The 21585-nt window shown below is 42.5% G+C and overlaps 1 long non-coding RNA gene across 1 annotated transcript; it reads left to right on the top strand.

Moving 5' to 3' along the window:
* Nucleotides 7255-21583, top strand: LOC108636945. The gene is made up of 3 exons (XR_001918650.1): nucleotides 7255-7425; nucleotides 8457-8531; nucleotides 21514-21583. It is a non-coding gene; the product is annotated as an uncharacterized LOC108636945 (long non-coding RNA).

The raw sequence follows: 21585 nt of genomic DNA, 5'->3' as shown, positions 1-21585 counted from the left end.
GACAGGGACCACAGCTATCATGTTTTGGCAAATTCAGTTCAGTTCATTCGCTCAGTTGTGTCCGACTCTTTGTGACCCCATGAATCACAGCACGCCAGGCTTCCCTGTCCATCACCATCTCCCAGAGTTCACTTAGACTCACATCCATCGAGTCAGTGATGCCATCCAGCCATCTTATCCTCAGTCGTCCCCTTCTCCTCCTGCCCCCAATCCCTCCAAGCATCAGAGTCTTTTCCAATGAATCAACTCTTCGCATGAGGTGGCCAAAGTACTGGAGCTTCAGCTTTAGCATCATTCCTTCCAAAGAAATCCCAGGGTTGATTTCCTTCAGAATGGACTGGTTGGATTTCCTTGCAGTCCAAGGGACTCTCAAGAGTCTTCTCCAACACCACAGTTCAAAAGCATCAATTATTTGGCTCTCAGCCTTCTTCACAGTCCAACTCTCACATCCATACATGACCACAGGTAAGACCATAGCCTTGACTAGACAGACCTTAGTTGGCAAAGTAATGTCTCTGCTTTTGAATATACTGTCTAGGTTGCTCATAACTTTTCTTCCAAGGAGTAAGCGTCTTTTAATTTCATGGCTGCAGTCACCATCTGCAGTGATTTTGGAGCCCAAAAAAATAAAGTCTGACACTGTTTCCACTGTTTCCCCATCTATTTCCCATAAAGTGATGGGACCGGATGCCATGATCTTTGTTTTCTGAATGTAGAGCTTTAGACAACATTCACTTTAGACAACTTTTTCACTCTCCTCTTTCACTTTCATCAAGAGGCTTTTTAGTTCCTCTTCACTTTCTGCCATAAGGGTGGTGTCATCTGCATATCTGAGGTTATTGATATTTCTCCCGGCAATCTTGATTCCAGCTTGTGTTTCTTCCAGCCCAGCGTTTCTCATGATGTACTCTGTATAGAAGTTAAATAAGCAGGGTGACAATATACAGCCTTGATGTACTCCTTTTCCTATTTGGAACCAGTCTGTTGTTCCATGTCCAGTTCTAACTGTTGCTTCCTGACCTGGATACAGATTTCTCAAGAGGCAGGTTAGGTGGTCTGGTATTCCCATCTCTCAGAATTTTCCACAGTTTCTTGTGATCCACACAGTCAAAGGCTTTAGCATAGTCAATAAAGCAGAAATAGATGTTTTTCTGGAACTCTCTTGCTTTTTCCATGATCCAATAGATTATGACAATTTGATCTCTGGTTCCTCTGCCTTTTCTAAAGCCAGCTTGAACATCCAGAAGTTCACGGTTCACATATTGCTGAAACCTATCTTGGAGAATTTTGAGCATTACTTTACTAGCATGTGAGATGAGTGCAATTGTGCAGTATTTCGAGCATTCTTTGGCATTTCCTTTCTTTGGAATTGGAATGAAAACTGACCTTTTCCAGTCCTGTGGCCACTGCTGAGTTTTCCAAATTTGCTGACATATTGAGTGCAGCACTTTCACAGCATCATCTTTCAGGATTTGAAACAGCTCAACTGGAATTCCATCACCTCCACTAGCTTTGATTGTAGTGATGCTTTCTAAGGCCCACTTGACTTCACATTGCAGGATGTCTGGCTCTAGGTGAGTGATCACACCATCGTGATTATCCGGGTTGTGAAGATCTTTTTTCTACAGTTCTTCTGTGTATTCTTGCCACCTCTTCTTTATATCTTATGCTTCTGTTAGGTCCATACCATTTCTGTCCTTTATCGAGCCCATCTTTGCATGAAATGTTCCCTTGGTGTCTCTAATTTTCTTAAAGAGATCTTTAGTCTTTCCCATTCTGTTGTTTTCCTCTATTTCTTTGCATTGATCGCTGAAGAAGGCTTTGTTATCTCTTCTTGCTATTCTCTGGAACTCTGCATTCAGATGATTATATCTTTCCTTTTCTCCTTTGCTTTTTGCTTCTCTTCTTTTCACAGCTATTTGTAAGGCCTCCCCAGACAGCCATTTTGCTTTTTTGCATTTCTTTTCCATGGGGATGGTCTTGATCCCTGTCTCCAGTGAAGGGATGGAGCCAAAGCAAAAACAGTACCCAGTTGTGTATGTGACTGGTGATAGAAGCAAGATCCGATGCTGTAAAGAGCAATATTACATAGGAACCTGGAATGTCAGGTCCATGAATCAAGACAAATTGGAAGTGGTCAAACAAGAGATGGCAAGGGTGAACTTCGACATTCTAGGAATCAGCGAACTAAAATGGACTGCTGCTGCTGCTGCTGCTATATCGCTTCAGTCATGTCTGACTCTGTGCGACCCCATAGATGGCAGCCCACCAGGCTCCCCTGCCCCTGGGATTTTCCAGGCAAGAATACTGGAGTGGGTTGCCTTTTCCTTCTCCAAATGGACTGGAATGGGTGAATTTAACTCAGATGACCATTATATCTACTACTGCGGGCAAGAATCCCTCAGAAGAAATGGAGTAGCCATCATGGTCAACAAAAGAGTCCCAAATGCAGTAGTTGGATGCAATCTCAAAAACGACAGAATGATCTCTGTTCATCTCCAAGACAAACCATTCAATATCACAGTTATCCAAGTCTATGCCCCAACCAGTAACGCTGAAGAAACTGAAGTTGAACGGTTCTATGAAGACCTACCAGACCTTTTAGAACTAACGCCCAAAAAAGATGTCCTTTTCCTTATAGGGGACTGGAATGCAAAAGTAGGAAGTCAAGAAACACCTGGAGTAACAGGCAAATTTGGCCTTGGAATGCGGAATGAAGCAAGGCAAAGACTAATAGAATTTTGCCAAGAAAATGCACTGGTCATAGCAAACACCCTCTTCCAACAACACAAGAGAAGACTCTACACATGGACATCACCAGATGGTCAACACCGAAATCAGATTGATTATAGTCTTTGCAGCCAAAGATGGAGAAGCTCTATACAGTCAACAAAAACAAGACCAGGAGCTGACTGTGGCTCAGATCATGAACTCCTTATTACCAAATTCAGACTCAAATTGAAGAAAATAGGGAAAATCACTAGACCATTCAGGTATGACCTAAATCAAATCCCGTATGATTATACAGTGGAAGTGAGAAATAGATTTAAGGGCCTAGATCTGATAGATAGAGCGCCTGATGAACTATGTTTTGGCAAATGGACTGCTACTTACAAACAAAATCACCCTGTCCACACCCTTATCCCCAGCCCACCTATTTTCATCAAGTGTCTTTGGATCAACAAGAAGTTACCAGGTTAGCAAACCGTTATCCAACTCAATTTTAATAGATATTTGTGCAAAGAACAAATGCAAACACATGTTTGACAAGGGTATAGTAAACTGATTCTCAGATTTGTCATGGATTAAAATCCAGATTTCTCTACCAGATGAACCTCATGGATGAGAAGTGCTGCCTAAGAGAACTCTGTAAAAGTTGGGCAAATTATGATTAAACAACAATGTCCTATGTATAGTATAGAGAGCTATATTCAGTATCCTATGATGAGTCCTAATGGAAAAAATATTTTAAAAGAATATATATATATGTATATATATTACTGAATCACTTTGCTGTATGGCAGTAATTAACACAGCATTGTAGATCAGCTATACTTCAATTAAATGGAAAAAAGTGGATAAATGAAAGTGTCACAGGGTGGCTATCCCATTGATTCTCTACTGCTATATCCATCCTTCCTCTACCCCTAGGTAGCTACATCATCTGGATGCCAGATATTTTCAGAAAGGGATTTGATATAAGATCTGAGATATATAAATAGCATGAATGTAACACATCTCACTTATGAGACCTGCTTCTAACAGTCTCTTATGAAGCAATTGCATCCTATTTCCTTTTATGTAAATTTTTGTTTCTGTATATACATCAGGCACTCAGTTCTACCTGTACTTTTTAGACAGGTCATGCTTAGCCAAGTCCTATGATTTAATGTGAGATGCTATGACATTACTAACTAGGGGCTGCAAGAAGTAACATAGCAGTGATCAATGGCTTCTTGGTTGATGGTTTTACAATGTGTGAAGTCGCTCAGTCGTGTCCGACTCTTTGTGACCCTGTGGACTGGAGTCTGCCAGGCTCCTCTATCCATGGGATTCTTCAGGCAAGAATACTGGAGTGGGTTGCCATTTCCTTCTCCAGTGATCAGTGGCTTCTTGGTTGATGGTTTTACAATAAGAGATATCAAACGCCGAAGTCATTATACTTGAAACACTTCTGTTTTAGCACAACCCAAGAGAACAATGAGAATGATAGCGTCAGCATTTTTTAAGTGTCTAACGTATTCCAGGCCCCACTTAGGTCCTTTCTTTGGACCATCACAAAACTCCAGGAAAGTACATTTCATCTCTCAGTGTAAAATGTCAGATATAACCTTGATCCTCTGAAAGCCTATGACTTTGGGCAAGATCAAATACTTAGGGCTTCCGTGGTGGCTCAGTGTTAAAGAATCTGCATGTCAGTGCAGGAGACCCGGGTGCCATCCCTAATCTAGCAGGATCCCACATGACATGGAGCACCTAAGCCCTTGCACTAAAACTATTGAGCCTGTGCTCTAATAGAGCCCTGACACTGCTGCTGCTGACCCCACGCGCTCTGTGCTCCACCACAAGAGAAGCCGCTGCAATGAGAAGCCTGTGCACCACAGCTAGAGTGTAGCCCCCACTCTCAGCACCTCAAGAAAAGCCCGTGAAGCAACGGAGACCCAGCACAGACAAAAATAAACAAACATAATTATCTACTTAGCAGGCTGTTGAACTGCTGTTGATATTCATATGCCAATGACGCGGAATTTTTGATCTTCCTACTGTATCAGTGTGTCTTTTATTGGTATCTTTTATGTTTGGCTTGTTTAACACTATCAAAAACATGAACCAGTAACAAAAATTTGTACATAATCAACTAAAGAAAAGTCTAATAAACTACTAAACAAAAGTGCATACCAGTTCAAACAAGATGTGCTACAGGCACATCCATGAAACATTAGCAACCACAACATAAATAAGCACAGGACCTCTTGTTGGTGATTCTAACAGTTCCCATTATCACTGACCGGGATAGTAAGAGTATGACCAGATATAAAATATTAAATGTATATAACCACACAGACCCCTTTTAAATTGCCAAGTCATTTTATTTTAAAATAATAACTTCAGAAAAGTTACAGGATTTTGTAACTATCAGAGTGATTATCATTCATTTCTTCCAGTAGGTGCCAATGTGAGTTTCTCCATTTTGTGTCCTCTAGTCTGTATTTATTTGGCTTCAAGGGATTATTTTTCCAACAGTTTATTCTTCAGTTTCTCCTTTCAAAATATCTTTTACATAGTAAAGGACACCTATAACTGCTGTAAGCAAAAAATAAAAAAGAAACATGCGTAAAAGCAATAGAACAACTATTAAGTTTACAGTCTGTAGTTCCAAGGCTCGAATACGTAGTTTTGTGTCAGGTGGAGGGCCACTGTCTACACTGCTGCCTGGTCCTCTCTCAGTACAATTTGGTGGTTTCCAACCTCGCTGACAGTGACAATTTTTGTTATTGTTGCACACCCCTCTCTAATTGCATTTCTTGACATCGCAGTCAAAACCCTGGTCTTGAAAAAAGTACAGTTTTGGTCCTTACAGTATGCTCCTGGGCCACATGTTGCACCATCCACTACAAGCCCCATTTATGGCACGTCTGTCCCGAAGTGGGCATCATACCCAAAGCAGGTTTGTGGTGTAACATCCTTTACTACCAGAGAAGGCGATGGCACCCCACTCCAGTACTCTCGCCTGGAAAATCCCATGGATGGAGGAGCCTGGTAGGCTGCAGTCCATGGGGTCGCTAAGAGTGGGGCACAACTGAGCGACTTCACTTTCGCTTTTCACTTTCATGCATTGGAGAAGGAAATGGCAACCCACTCCAGTGTTCTTGCCTGGAGAATCCCAGGGACAGAGGAGCCTAGTGGGCTGCCGTCTATCGGGTCATACAGAGTTGGACACGACTGCAGCAGCAGCATCCTTTACTATTACTTGATGAAATGCAGTGTGCTCCCCACCACCAGGAATCTCCTTCACATTGCTACAGTGTAGCAGTCCACACAGAACATCATCTTGTTCACATTGTACAGGTTTTCCTCCTTCTCAAATCACCCTCACACCACAGTTTCCGACTTGGTCACCCCTGACATTCAATACGTCATAGCATGCTGGGACAGCATCTTTTATGTCATAGCCAAAGGAGGGCTTGACAGTGTAAATCACAGTCACTACAGTTTCCCCTCACACAAACAGCTGATGCTGTTCCTTCCTGTATATAAGTGTCAGCTGGACATGGGATTCCTTCCTGTATGTAAGTGTCAGCTGGACAGTCATGTGTCTTCCCATTACAGTATTCTGGTAGATCACAAATACCAAGAGTATCTCTGTACATATATCCAGGTTGAGCATATTTACACTTCATGCAGCAATCTCCATGATCACAACCACTGCCAAGGCTGAGGATACAACTGGTTTCGCAACATGAAACCTTACTACAGTCTTTTAAGGTGCCACAGTCACATTCTTCAAAATTATCTATTATCTTGTCACCACACCATCTAGCTACATAAGGAAAATTATTATATGCTATATTTAATGAGCTCAAACAAGGATCCCACATATGCAACCACTGATGAATAGCCTCAAAAGTACAATTGCTCATCATGTCTAGAAGACCAGGATTAGGAGCTATGAGGCACTGATATCTTTGAAAACACCGACAACCTGGAACATCATGAAATGCACCCATAAGACCTATTGCATGTGCTCCAACAGTAGCAGCTAAAAATATGTGATATCTTACAACATATAAATATGATACTCGCCAATTGGGGTTGCATATTCCATTATGGCTGCTATAATAGGAGGTCCCAGTGATCTTATGTCCTGTTAAAAGCAATGAAGTATCACGTGGTACATTTGCATAAAAATTCTGAGAGTTCCATAAACCAAACTGAGTCTTTGCCTCTGCAGTGCTTCTAAACCTTTGGAGATTCATCTGATCCCTCTGACTCCATATTGCACAGAGCACATATGAAAACCTGAAGTTGACCCTGGTAATAAATGGTGTGCAATATGTTGTTTATAATCACTATATTCTCTTATTACACGTGTCTCATTACTCTTCTGAACAACTAATGAGTTTGAAACTGTGTAGTGAACTTATAAGGCTTTCTGTGTGGCCACCACAAATACACAGCGCCTGCTCTAGGCATTTCAGAAATCATTGCCTCCTCATACTCTTGATTTGTATCTTTCTCTTCAGCCTCACATTTCTCATCCTCTGCTGCTGTTTTCTGTGTCACAAGCTGAGAAATCAGATGCTCAAATTTGGAAGAAGCCTCCAATGGTTTGATTTCGTAAGTGAAGTCATCCAGCTGCAGCATGCCACGCAGACCCCCATGGCAGGTGTCCAGGGTGCCCGTGGACCCAGGAACCCCTTCCAGGTAGCTAAAGTAGTAACAGTCTCGGGGGATATAAGGGTGGTTCTCCTGCATGGCACCTTGGTCGTTATCGGTGATAACAGGAAAATGTCTGGGCAGCAAGTTCTTCTTGACTCTCAAGTGAACCACATGTCTTTGGCCGCTGAAGCGAATCTTGTAGGAGAGCTGGCCTTGTCTCTCAATTCCACTCACTCTGTGGGACACCTTCCTGGGAATCACAATTTCAGAAGAAGTGAAGCGCCATCCTGGTGGGTCATGGGAACAGCAGGTTGGAGACAGGAAAAGCCAGAGCAGAGGCAGCCAGAGATCACCTCTCAGGTGGGCCTGGGTCCAGGCACGCCCCATGAGTGAGGAAGTGCGTGACCAAGGAAAGTGCACTGCGGTGGGAGGCAGGCAAGACTATCCCTGGAGCAGCAACTTTTAGACAGCAGGCTGGTCCTGAGGAGAGCAGAGGCAGACTGGAGGCTGGACAGCCCCAGAGAGGTGGGGGAGGGGGCGCAAGCTCTTACATAACAATGTGTCCTCATGAAGGGGAGGGGCCGTGCCAAGTGGTCCTAGGGGTCCTAACACAGGGGTGTTAGGGAAGATGAAACACAGCAGAAATGAGGGAAAACAGAGTGCATATCTGGGCTGAGTGGTTCCGTGGTCCTTCGGAAAAGCCACAGGGGAAGAATCAGGGGGCTTGGTGCAATTTTGAGACAGTGATTGACTTTTTGCCCTCAAACCAAAATGAGACAAGGCTTCAATTTGTAATGAAAATATGAAATGGAGAAGAGAGTGGAAGCTTCTTTTAGTCAGACTTTTGAGGAGAGAATCAAATTCTTTCATACTTTACAAACGTGGGATATGTTGAGGGTGATGAGTGGAACAGAACAATAGTGTCATGAGTAGAAATGTTAGGGTGGACAATAATAGTTCCTTATAAAGTTAAAATGATGCCTGCCCTGTGTCTTGGTGATTCTAGCCATAGGAAGTTGCCACAATGATTCTATATACATATTCATAACAGCATTATGCTTGAATTTATTCCACAGACTGGGAACAAGCAAACAGTACTGGACAGATGGATGACACACAAAGGGCCTATTCACTCAGTGGGAAAATCCTCAGTAAGTCTGATCAAGTTTCTGGTATGTGTACGATCATGGATGTATCTCATAGATAATATGATAACAGAAAGAAAGCAGACCAAAGAAGCTTTACATAGGACTTCCTTTGTACGATGTTCTGGAATAGTTCAAAACAATGTATGGGGAATAGAATTTTAATCAGTGCTTTCCTGATGTGAGGGAATGGAGGGAACTTCCTGGAGTGATGGGAAACTTCTGAATCTTGATTGGAGTGTGTTCAAGATGAACGTTTCCCTCCAGAGTCCACATGTTGAAATCCGACCCCCCACCCCAGGTGATGGTATTAGCAGCTGGGGTCTTTAGGAGGTGATTGGTGCTTTTACAAAGAGGCCTCCGAGAGATCCTTCAACCCTTCTGCCCTCTGTGTTTACAGTGAGAAGGTGCCATCGATGAACCAGGAAAGGGTTCTCCAGACACTAAATTTGCTGGCGTCTTGATCTTGGTCTTGCTAGCCTTCAGAACTATGAGAAATATTTTTGTTTATTAACCACCCAGCCTAAGGTATTTTGTTATATAGTATTCTCAACACCCTAAGACTGGACGGTACTTACAAGTCAAACCTCAACAAGCTGCATCATTAAATCTGAATATTTTATTGTATATGCTGAGTATACCTCAGAAAGTTGATTTACTTAAAAAGTTCTGACTTGAGCTTTTTTTAGTTCCTTACAGAATAATGAATCATAATCTGATCATCACTGTTTCATACATCTTTCTGCTTTCAAAAATCATTTCTGCATTGAATTGCCTGTAAATGAACTCAACTCAAACTAAGGAAGTTACCATGAGCAATTTATCTCGCCTGATTTCTCTTTTTGTGGATCATATCTTTAAGTTGGAACCAGTAATAAGGACATTAACATTTAGAAAAGAAGAATGTCCTATTGCATAAATGTGATGTATGCAACACTGAAGGATTTTTTAAAAATTAGTGCACTGTCTTGCCTGGAAAATCCCATTGGATGGAGGAGCCTGGTAGGCTTCAGTCCATGGGGTCGCTAAGAGTCGGATACGACTGAGTGACTTCACTTTCCCTTTTCACTTTCATGCATTGGAGAAGGAAATGGCAACCCACTCCAGTGTTCTTGCCTGGAGAATCCCAGGGACGGGGGAGCCTGGTGGGCTGCCGTCTATGGGGTCGCACAGAGTCGGACACGACTGAAGTGACTTAGCAGCAGCAGCAGCACCAGGAATATTCAAAAAGATACAAGTATGCTTGAACTCAGCTTGAAGTCAATTCACCATGAAAAGAATAGGTAACTTCCTATTTTTTAACTGAAGTGTAATTGATTTATAATATCGTACTGTTTTCAGGTGTACAACATAGTGATTCAGTATTTTGATGGATATATTCATTGGAAGTTGCTACCCTTTAAATATCCAATGCCAGATGCCACTCCCTTCTGGCACCAAAGTTTCCACAGAAAAGTCAGCTGATGGCCGTTTGAATTAGTGTTTTCCTTTTCCTCTTCTATATACCCAGGTGTGGAGTTTCTGGGTCATGTGGTGAATTCACTTTTAATTTCCTGGTAATCCTCCCTGCTGTTTCCCGTAGTGTGCCGGCTTACATTCCTAACAACAGTGCACAACAGTTCCCTTTCCTCTGTATCCTCACTAACACTTGTTGTTCCTGGTCTTTTTGCTGATAGCTCTTCTGAGAGGTTCATGAAGTCATATCTCATTGTAGTTTTGATTTGAATTTCCTTAGATTAGCGATGTTCAATACCTTTTCATCTGCATGTTGGCCATTTGTGTGTCTTTCTTGGAAAAATGTCTATTCGGGTCTTCTGCCCACTTTCTAATTGGGTCATTTCGTTTTCTATTTGATGTTGAGTTATTATATACTTTGCATGATAATCCCTTATCCATCATTGCATCTCCAAATAATTTTTCCCACTCAGTAGACTGACTTTTAGTTTTGTGAATAGTTTACTGCGCTCTGCAAAAGCTTTTAAGTTTAATTAGGCCCCATTTACTTATTTGTGCTTTTGTTTCTTTTGCCTTAGGAGACAGATTCAAAAGAATACTGCTGTGATATATTTCAAGAAGCGTTATGCCCATGTTCTCTTCTAAGTGTTTCTGTTTCTGGTTTAGGTCTTTAGTCCATTTAGAGTTTATTTTTGTATACGGGATAAGGAAATGCTCTTGTTGGTGTACAGACAGAAAAGTCGCTCAGTCATGTCTGACTCTTTGAGACCCTGTGGACTATACAGTCCATGGAATTCTCCAGGCAAGAATACTGGAGTGGGTAGCCTTTCCCTTCTCCAAGGGGATCTTCCCAACCCAGGGATCGAACCCAGGTCTCCCGCATTGCACGCGGATTCTCTACCAACTGAGCTGTCAGGGAAGCCCATTGCCAAAGCCCTTGACAAAAGTTTTGCTCTGCATTACTCCTGGAGGCCTCAATCCTCAGGAAAGGGAGAAAGAGCCAATCATTTTCTCAAAAACATTCTCGACAAACAAATCCAGGAAACTTCACAAGTCTGGGTAACCCTGTTATCTATTGCCCTCCTTAGCAGTAGAATAACTCCAAAGGATCCCTCGGTTTGAGTCCATATACATTCTTTCTAACATCAGACCTCCTTATGGACAGGGAAGCCCTAGGGCTACAGTAGTATGTAACCAAACTCTCAGTGTTCTCACAGGCCTTTAGGGAATTTGGCCCAGAAACCAACCCTCCCAGCCCTCATTCAGCCATACTATATCAACTTGGGGATAGAGTCCTTAACAGAACTTGGATGGACAGTTCTCCCAAGTCCCAGCTGGTTCCTATTTGAAAGGGACTTCTTCCAGTCTTCCTTTCCTCACCTACAGCCATCAAAGTTTCAAGAATCTCTAGCTGGATTCACCTCTTCAGGGGGGAGCCTTGGAAACTGCCCTCTGAAGACTCAAGCACTCCAGCATCCTACACCTCTGAACCACTTGAAGACCTTAAATTTCTCTTCAAAAGGACCAAAGACAAGTAACAATCGACCTCTTTAAAAAGATCCATGATCAACTGCCCATGTTGTGCTGCTGATATCGTGATTGTCCTTTCTTTCTTCCAGTCTCGTGCCCTCCTGTGGATGATCCTATCTCACACCTGTGGTACCTAACCTTGGTTGTCCGGTCTTCCAGAGGCCTGCACCAGGCATCATTCTTGACCAAATGCCCCTCAAACTCACTCTTGGGCTCCAGAATCACCGAGGATGGTGACTGCAGCCATGAAATTAAAAGACGCTTGCTTATTGGAAGAAAAGCTACGACAAACCTAGACAGTGTATCAAAAAGCAGAGGCATCACTCTGCCAACAAAAGTTTGTATAGTCAAAGCTATGGTTACTCCATCAGTCACGTACAGATGTGAGAGATGAAACATAAAGAAGGCTGAGCGCCGAACGCCTGATGCTTCTGAACTGCGGTGCTAGAGAAGACTCTTGAGAGTCCCTTGTTCAGACCAGTCAGTTCTAAAGGAAGTCAACCCTGAATAGTCACTGGAAGGATGCTGAAGCTGAAGCTCCAGTACTTTGGCCACCTGACATGAAGAGCCGACTCACTGGAAAAGACCCTGATACTGGGGAAGATTGAGGGTAGCAGGAGAAAGGGGTGACAGAGGGTGAGATGAGATGGTTGGATGGCATCATTGGCTCAATGGACGTGAGGTGAGTTTGAGCAAACTCTGGGAGATAGTGAAGGACAGGGAAGCCTGGTGTGCTGCAGTCCATGGGGTCCCAAAGAGTTGGACATGACTGAGCGACTGAACACCAACAAGCTCACTCTCACTCTCACCTTACCCTTCCTCTGTTCCACCACACAAGCTAAACCCTCCCAACATTCCTTAGACCCAGAGGAGTATTTATAGACCCTAGCTACTGCCCACAACCCATCCTTCTACTGGCTATGCATCTCTGGAACTAGCCTTCAGACAGTATTACTCTGGCCAATAGGAACTCAGTCCAATGTCTCAGCTTACCCAGATGCATCATTTGATTCTAGGACCACAAGCTTTAAGTTAGATCACATAGAGTCTATCTTTCTTCAGGTCCTACAAGAATGCCTAAATTTTATTCCTGTCATTCTGTCAACCCCACAACCCAGAAGCATCCTAATGAACCTAACCGAGGCTTTCATATACCCCATCTCCTTTCAGGGCAGTCACCGATGGGGGTATTCTGCCGGTAACATCTCCAACCATGCAACCATACTTTCATCTTGACTTTTCCCCCAGTGAGTGAACAACATTGGAAGAGCACCAACCAAACTATCCAAGCAGCAGTTAAACACAAAAAAACCCAGTCCTCCGAAATATCTCAGCTTTTTGGTCTTCAAAATACAGATGCCAGACAAACCCCTCTTTAATCATAGATACTGACAATACTTTCATTTCTACAGGATGGGTCTCACTAAATATCTCTGGTCACTCCTCACTTGTTGCACAATTACTGGTCTAGGGACCAAAAAAACCCACTTTTTAAAATTCTATGCTGTTGCCAGCATCCACAGGGGCAAATTGGGAGCCTCTGATCCATGTGGAGTCCGGCTGGGAGTCCCAGTAGCCGGTAACACCAACCCCCGAATTACACTCCACTCTGACTCATATGGAGCCAGCTTACCCCCATCTCAAGACCTCTTTTCCATGTGTGTGAGCTCAGCATACACGCGCCTGCCCCCACAGTGGAAAGGAAAATGTTCTTTGGGTTACATGCATGAAAATCTTTACCTGAAAATGTCTAATCATCTGAAGGCCTGATAGCCAGTTTTTTGTTTTGTTTTTATTTTTCTTCTTTCCAGAGCACACTGCCTTATTTCTGATTTCCACTTTGAGCTCCTTTCAGGAGGTGCTGAAGGTTAGCAGCTGCAGTGGCTATGATTTAATTCTTTTAGAGGCAGACAGCACGTGCCAGATTCCAGTTGGCAGGGCCCCTTCATGGCCAAAAATTTGACCATGGTTGGGGGCGTTTTATGGCCGTTTTGTCCTGTGGTGCTGGGAATGCGCATCTGCTGGTTTGGCAGAGGTCCCGCTGATAGGCAGCTCAGAGTGCTGTTCCCGGAGGAGGCCATGGGAGCAGCACAAGCTCTGGCCCATACCTGTCTCACTAGTGATCTCTTAGGGCCCAAGAGGACGTCCCCTCCGCTGCTGCTTCCCATGTCTGCACTCACATTATTACAATCAGTGACCCCATGTTTATTGTTTAATCCCTGTGTTGTGCCCAACTCTTTTGTGACCCTTATAGACTGTAGCCCACCAGAGGCCCCTCTGTCTATGGCGTTTCCCAGGTGGGAATACTGCAATGGATTGATATTTCCTTCTTGGGGAACTTCCCAACCAGGAATTGAACCCTTGTCTCTTGCACTGGCAGGCAGATTCTTTACCACTGAGCCATGTGTCTATCTATCTATCTATCTATCTATCTATCTATCTATCTATACATCATCATTTTATCAGAGGCTCAGTCACACACACTTGGTAGTGCAAGCAACAATTTTGCAAAACAGGCAATAAAAAGAAGTGAGCTAGCAGTAGTAGTAAGGTAAGAAGTAATAATTTAAGAATTTTATTAGGTATAGTCCAGGATACCCTAGGTCATCTAACTTAGTCTGTTAAGTAACTATTCAGTTCAGTTCAGTTCAGTCACTCAGTCGTGTCCAACTCTGTGACCCCATGAATTGCAGCACACCAGGCCTCCCTGTCCATCACCATCTCTCAGAGTTCACTCAAACCCACGTCCATCGAGTCGGTGATGCCATCCAGCCATCTCATCCTCCATTGTCCCCTCTTTCTCCCGCCCCCAATCCCTCCCAGCATCAGAGTCTTTTGCAGTGAGTCAACTCTTTACATGAGGTGACCAAAGTACTGGAGTTTCAGCTTTAGCATCAGTCCTCCCAAAGAACACCCAGGGCTGATCTCCTTTAGGATGGACTGGTTGGATAACAGACTCTCTCAAGAGTCTTCTCCAACGCCACAGTTCAAAAGCATCAATTCTTTGGCGTAAGTAACTGTAGCCTGGTGTTAATCTCCTGGTTGTAAATCGTGAAGCATCTGCTTTTACCCGAAGGTTGATGATGAAGTTAGGCTTTAGGGAAAAAAACACAAACAACCACAACTTAGAGTATCCCTTTAATAATGTAGTTAAATCTTGTTAACAGTATAACATAACAGCAAAGGACTGCCTGGGAAGTGAGTCTTAGTAGCACAGACCTTAATTAATAAAACTAGAATTTAATATTTAGTGAAACATAATTATTTCTAAAATTATGCTTTTTTATTAATCATAGCCGACTAGTTTGTTCTTAAAATAAGTTTGGTCCACTGACCATATGGGCTTTTTTTGTATTGACTCTGTCATAATTTTTCAGGAGTCTCAGACTAAATTCCCAAAGGCCTCTGAATGCCAAGAAGGTCATGCCAAAGGCCTGCCATCACATTTTTCTATCGGTCCCCCAAATATTTTGAGATATCTGTATTTTTTTAGGAGATGGTCTTTTTATTTATTTGATGAGGTTGTTCAGAACCCAAGTGTCTCCAGTTTCTGGAGGGACAAGGCAGAGAGTAAAGGAAAATGTTTGAATTTTACCCATAGGTGTAAAATACCAAATTGTTTTAAACCATAAGTAACTTGAGGAGAAGAGCTTCTTCATATCTGAAAGAAAAAAAGAAACCCACAAAGTTTATAAACCAGTAAAATGTCAGACAAAAGTCATGAAAGTTGCAACCATATTTAGCAGTTCATTTAATCCCCTGTAATTAATCTTTGTTCTGTCTATGGGGTCGCACAGAGTCAGACACGACTGAAGCGACTTAGCAGCAGCAGCAGCAGCAGCAGCAGCAGCAGCAGCAGCAGCAGCAGCAGCTGTTGCCCTTGCCTGATAATTGAGGATGATAGTCTAAAGAAGTTTGTAAAGTTTGTGTTAAGGCTTGTGTGATTGGTCCAGAGAAGTAGGTGCCTTGCTTACTGGAAATTATAGAAAGCATATCCCAAGCGGAAGACACATTGTTAAACATTTTGTCTGCGTCAGGGCATTAACCCTGTGCAGGCAAATTAAAAAAAAATTAAAAAATTAAAAAACAATGAGGTTCATCAGGGAGCTGGGAAAAGCCAAGCAGCTGTCTTAGATTTCCCATAACCCTGACTGTTTGATTTACCATTTTAAAATTCCTGATTTAGGAGTAGACTGTTGCCATGTTCTAAAGACATCAATACGACAAAAGTCTTAATTTTTGTAGAAGCAGAATGAACTTTATCCACATGTGCCATAGTCTTCATAGACCATTGTGAAATAATGCTTATTTACTTTACAAAGTAACAAAAGATTTTAAAAACAAATATAAATGGCTTAAAGGTAAGGAAATTCACATAGTCTGTTATCAAAAGCCACATTCCGAGAAAACTTTCTTCTCTTAGGAGAGTGAAAACCAAATTCCAGTCTGATACCAGGTTATATTCACTGTGATAACAATAGTTATTCACTTAGTCAAAGTAACAAAAGATTTCAAAGGCAGTCAACATCTTAAGAAAACTGTACCATGCACCCAACTTTTCTTAAGCAACCACAAACTGTTCTTTATATTAGCACTCTGTAGTTGGTAAACATAAATCACCCAGAGCTCTTCATTTTATTTTCATTTTTTTTCCTTAAAAGTTTCTTCACGTAAAGTGACTTTCCCTGTTGACAAATTTGCAATAGATGTAAGAAGAATGTTATACTTACTGTTGATGATTCTTAAGACCTGCCCATATTAATTAGATTAACTAACATTAATAGCAGGTCTTAATTTAATATTGACTATTTCCCAGTTCATGTGAACGTAAAATTCATTCAGTTTAATTTCCCTGTATTTAGAATTGTTTGATTTGTAAGCACTTTTCTTTAGGCCCATTAAATTAGAACTCATTTACAAAATAACCTCAGCAATAGGATTCAAAGACAAAGACACACACTGAGACGTAGATTACTCCACACAGAAAGAGATCTCATAGTTTTCCACTTGAGATTTTGTCTCTTTGCACTTGTATTTTCTTCCTTGGCTTAAAGTTCTACTAATCTGTCCAAGGCTGAAGTCTCAGGCAGTGGGGGCCGTGTATGTCAAGGATGTGATAACAGTTAACTTCAGGTTTTTCCCTAGGCATGTTTCTCAAGCCTGAAAGAAGCATTTTAACAAGCTAGCTTTCTCTAATTGCACATGCAAAAAGAACCGGTTTTGTAATTTCAAAAAGGTTTCATTTTGGCCAGTTTTCTCCAGAGTCTGAAGAATATTATGACCAGTCTTTTTCTTTCTGCATCATAGCCTCATAGCTAAAATTTAAATCAGAAAGTGCGGAAATTGGTTCAGATGACAGGTGCAGACTGACTGATAAGATGTTGTCCCCGGAGGGTTGACTCTCTGGGGAGGTGGGGGCTTAGTCCGATCAGAAGAATTGGAAGGAGTAAGAAACCATGAAGGAGTGGGGGCAGCTTGGTTTCCCTTCCTTCCTCACCACATGCCCTGAGAGGTAGGAGAAGTTAGAAGGAGACTTTTTTAGGATGTTCAGAGAGCTTTTTCAGGCTTCTGATTACAGACGCAGTAGGGGATGGGGAGATAAGGCAGCAACAGAAAGACACATACAGAAAGACACATGAGTCTTTCAGGTTTGGACTCTGACTTCCCGCCATGAAGGAGTTTAGTGTGCCAGTAAGAGGCCATTTTTCTTTGGCCTCTCAATTTGTGTTGGGGCTAGGAAAAGAAAATGAGCCTTTTCTTTTTGAGGTTTCCAGCATCAAATTTTTTTCCTGTTCCCCAGCAGCAGCAGAGTGTAGCTGAGAGGTGAGTCTGAGGGAGTCTCCCTGCCTCTCCAAAACCCATTCTTAGCCTATATGCCCTAGAATGGGGGTGCTGAGAGTCACCAGCCATAGAAAGGAATCCCTTTTGTCCCAGGGAGCCCTCCCTGAAACTGAGACACCATGTGACTAATGGCACAAATGGCCGATTATCCCAACAATCGTGTCAGACAGTGAGAGGTAGCTCCTGAGTGTGCAGCTAAGGCACAGACTGTGAGACAAGATACCATGCAACTCGGGCAGGAAAAGATAGGAGAGAAAGAGATTACCAGAACCAACCTGGTGCCTCACCCTTTGGCAATTCCCTGAAACATGGAGGCACTTTTTAGAATGACTCAGAGGCAACTCCCAGACTCCTGTGTATCAATCCAGACCAACGGAGGAAAAGTGAAAGTAACAGGGAAGACAGGCTGAGGGATCTGCTTTGTGGCTGTGCCAGGAAGGCAGCAGTCAGGGGTGAATGGGCTCAGTGTTTTGCTTGAACCCATATGTGCCTGACATTGCACAGAAACTGTCTATCTGGGGGCAGATGTCCTAGTAGCCTTGTCCATTCTGTGACCCCCTTATCTTGTCATGGGAGTATTCAAGTGGCAGGTGCACTAATGGCTTTTAAGTGCCTGAGCTGTGCTTGCAATTTTAATTGGCCTGGTCCTCAGCTTAAGGGAGAATGGGGAAAGGAGGAAAGGAGGGCCCTCACCCTTTTAGGTGGCAGTTACTGGGGCATAGTGGACTTGGGGCCTTTGGAACATGCCAGAGAGTACCCCTGGCCAGAGTTCCTCAATTGCTTCCACAGACACTAGCCTATTCACAAGGGGTTTGAAGAAAAAGAAATGAGAGAAGAAAGGAGAGTAGGGGAAAACTCCCCTGAGAATCCCCCTATGGGCCACTCAATGTTGTGATCTGTGCCTGGGCTGGAAAAAAATTTCCAAATACAGAGTATTTTAGAAAGGAATGAGTTCGTTAAGGAAAAGAGCAGAGAAAACGAGGGTGCTGCAAGCACACCGGGTGGCCTCCTGCCAGACCAGGGAAAGCTAACGCTTTTCGTAGGTTAGTAGCCAATTGTCATAGTCTCAAGACAGAGAAAATTCCTGCCAGAAGGGTGGCATTAGAGAATTGCTCAGGATGGGTATTTTTGTCTGTTATGGGGTCAGAGGGCTGGCTGGTTTGCATCAGGAGAGCTCTTGCAAAGTTTGCTATGTGACTCAGTCACGTCCCCATGACCATGGTGCAGGGCTCCTCACCTGTGGAACCTATAGCTTTCCACAGATAGCAATAATTAACACAGCATGAAAAAATTATATTTCAATTAAAAAAGGAGAAAAATTTGGACAAATCAATATGTCATAGGGTGGCTATCCTGTTGATTCTCTACTGCTACATCCATCCTCTTCCCTTAGGTAGTTACCCTCATCTGAACTTTATATTTATAGAAATGGATTTTCCCCAAGGACTGAGACATTTAAATACCATGAATATAACATATATCACTTATGAGACCCGCTTCTAACAATCTCTTATGAAGCAATTGCTTCCTGTCTCCTTCTGTGTAAATTTTGTATCTGTACATACAAAAGGCACTCAGTTACACCAGTACTTTATAAACAGGTTGTGCTTAGGCAGTTCCTATGATTTTAAGTATGAGATGCTATGACATTAATAACTGGGGACCACAAGTAGTGATAGAGCAGTTGCTCCTTGTGTGTTGGTTTTAAATTAAAGATAGCAAATGCCAAAGTCATTATACTTTGAATACTTCTGTTTTCGCACAACCCAAGAGAACAATGAGAATGGCAGACACAGCATTTACTAAGTGGGTAACATATTCAGGGCCCCTCTTAGGTCCCTTCTTTGGACCATCACAAAACTCCAGAAAGGTACATTTCATCTTTCAGTGTAAAATGTCATATATAACCTTGATCCTCTTAAAGCCTGTGGCTTTGAGCAAGATCATACTTAGCAGAGTGTTGAACTGCTGTTGATATTCACATGCCTGTAACATGGAATTTTTTATCTTCCTACAGCGTCAGTTAAGGTATCTTTTATGCTATCTTCAAGTTAGGTTTATTTAACGCTAGCAAATACATGAACCGGTAACAAAAACCTAGTACATAATCAACTAAGCAAAATCCTAATAAACTACTAAACACATGCATACCAGTTCTAACAAGATGTGCCACAGGCACATCCATGAAACATTAGTAACCACAACATAAATAAGTAGAGGTCCTCTTGTTGGTTGGAATCTAACAGTTCCCATTATCATTGAGAGGAGTAGTAAGACTAAGACCAGATATAAAATAGTAAATGCATTTACCACACAGACTCCTTTTAAATTGCCAAGTCATTTTATTTGAAGATAACAACTTGGGAACTAGTGTGATTATTGATCATTTCTCCCAGTAAGTGCCAATGTGATTTTCTCCATTTTGTGAAATCTAGTTTTATTTACTTGGGTTCAAGGGGTTATTTCTCAACACTTTCATCTCCCTCTTCAAGTTTATCTTTTACATAGAAAGTGGCACCCACAAATGCTGAAAGGGAAAGAAGGCAAAGGCGAAGAAGCAGCAGAGCTAATGCTCCGTTTAGACTCAGCCTTAGACTGGCTCGAATGCCTAGTTCTGTGTCAGGTGGAGGACCACTATCTACACTGCCACCTGGTCCTCTCTCAGTACAATTTGGTGGTTTCCAACCTCGCTGACAGTGACAATGTTTCTGGCTGTTGCACACCCCTCTGTAATTGCATTTCTTGACATCGCAGTCAAAATCCAGGTCTTGAAAAAAAGTACAGTTTTGGTCCATACAGTATGCTCCTGGGCCACATGTTGCACCATCCACTACAAGCCCCATTTCTGGCACATCTGTCCCGAAGTGGGCATCATACCCAAAGCAGGTTTGTGGTGTAACATCATGTACTATTATTTGATGAAACGTAGTGTGCTCCCCACCACCAGGAACTTCCTTCACGCTGCTACAGTGCAGCATTCCACACTTAACATCATCACGTTCACATGGAACAGGTCTTCCTCCTCCTTTAGTCACCCTCACACCACAGTTTCCAAATCGGTCACCCCTGAGATTCAATACCTCGTAGCATGATGACGCAGCCGCTTTTATCTTAAAGCCAAAGAGGGCTTGACACTGTAAATCACGGTCGCTACAGTTTCCCCTCATACAAACAGCTGATGGTGAACACGGGGTTCCATCCTGGATATAAGTGTCATCTGGACAATCATGTGTCTTCCCGTCACAGTATTCTGGTAGATCACAAATACCAAGAGTATCTCTGCAAATATATCCAGGATAAGCATATTTACAGTTTCTGCAGCAACCTCCATAGTCACAATCACTGCCAAGGCTGAGGCCACAATTGGAATTGCAACATCGATCCCCACTACAGTCTTTCAAGGTGCCACAGTCACATTCTTCATTGGGATCTACCTTCTTGTCACCACATCGTCTTGATATATAAGGAAAATTATCGTATGGTACATATGGAACACTCAAACAAGGATCCCACATATGTAACCGTCGGTGAATTTTCTCAAAAGTACAATTGCTCATCATATCTAGCAGACCAGGGTTAGGACTCATGAGACAGTGTCGTCTCCGAAAACACTGACAACCTGGAACATCATGATTACAACCCAATACATGACCCATCGCATGTGCTCCAACAGTTGCAGTTAAAAATAGGTGGTATCTTGCAGCAAATACATATGATGCTCCCCAATTGGGATTGCACACTCCATCAAAGCTGCTACTATAGGAGGCCCCACCAATCTTATGTCCTGTTATAAGCAATGAAGTATCATGAGGAATTTGATAATACCATCCCCAATATTTCCATAAACCAAAGTCAGTTACTGCTTTACTAGCTGAATTAAATTCATACAAATTCATCCTATCCATGCCATCCCATATGCATAAAACACGTATCAAAACCTGAAGTTGACCCTGGTAATAAATGCTATGAATTATGTTATTCAAAATCACTACATTCTCTGTTATACGTGTCATATTATCGTTCTGAACAACTAATGAGTTTGAAACTGTGTAGTGAACTTTTAAGGCTTTCCTGTGTGGCCACCACAAATACACAGCGCCTGCTCTAGGCATTTCAGAAATCATTGCCTCCTCATACTCTTGATTTGTATTTTTCTCTTCAGCCTCACATTTCTCATCCTCTGCTGCTGTTTTCTGTGTCACAAGCTGAGAAATCAGATGCTCAAATTTGGAAG

This window comes from Capra hircus, chromosome 10, assembly GCF_001704415.2.
Source record: "Capra hircus breed San Clemente chromosome 10, ASM170441v1, whole genome shotgun sequence".
Classification (NCBI taxonomy): domain Eukaryota; kingdom Metazoa; phylum Chordata; class Mammalia; order Artiodactyla; family Bovidae; genus Capra; species Capra hircus.
Note: the sequence above shows the minus strand (reverse complement) of the source record. Positions and strands in the feature narration are given on the sequence as shown.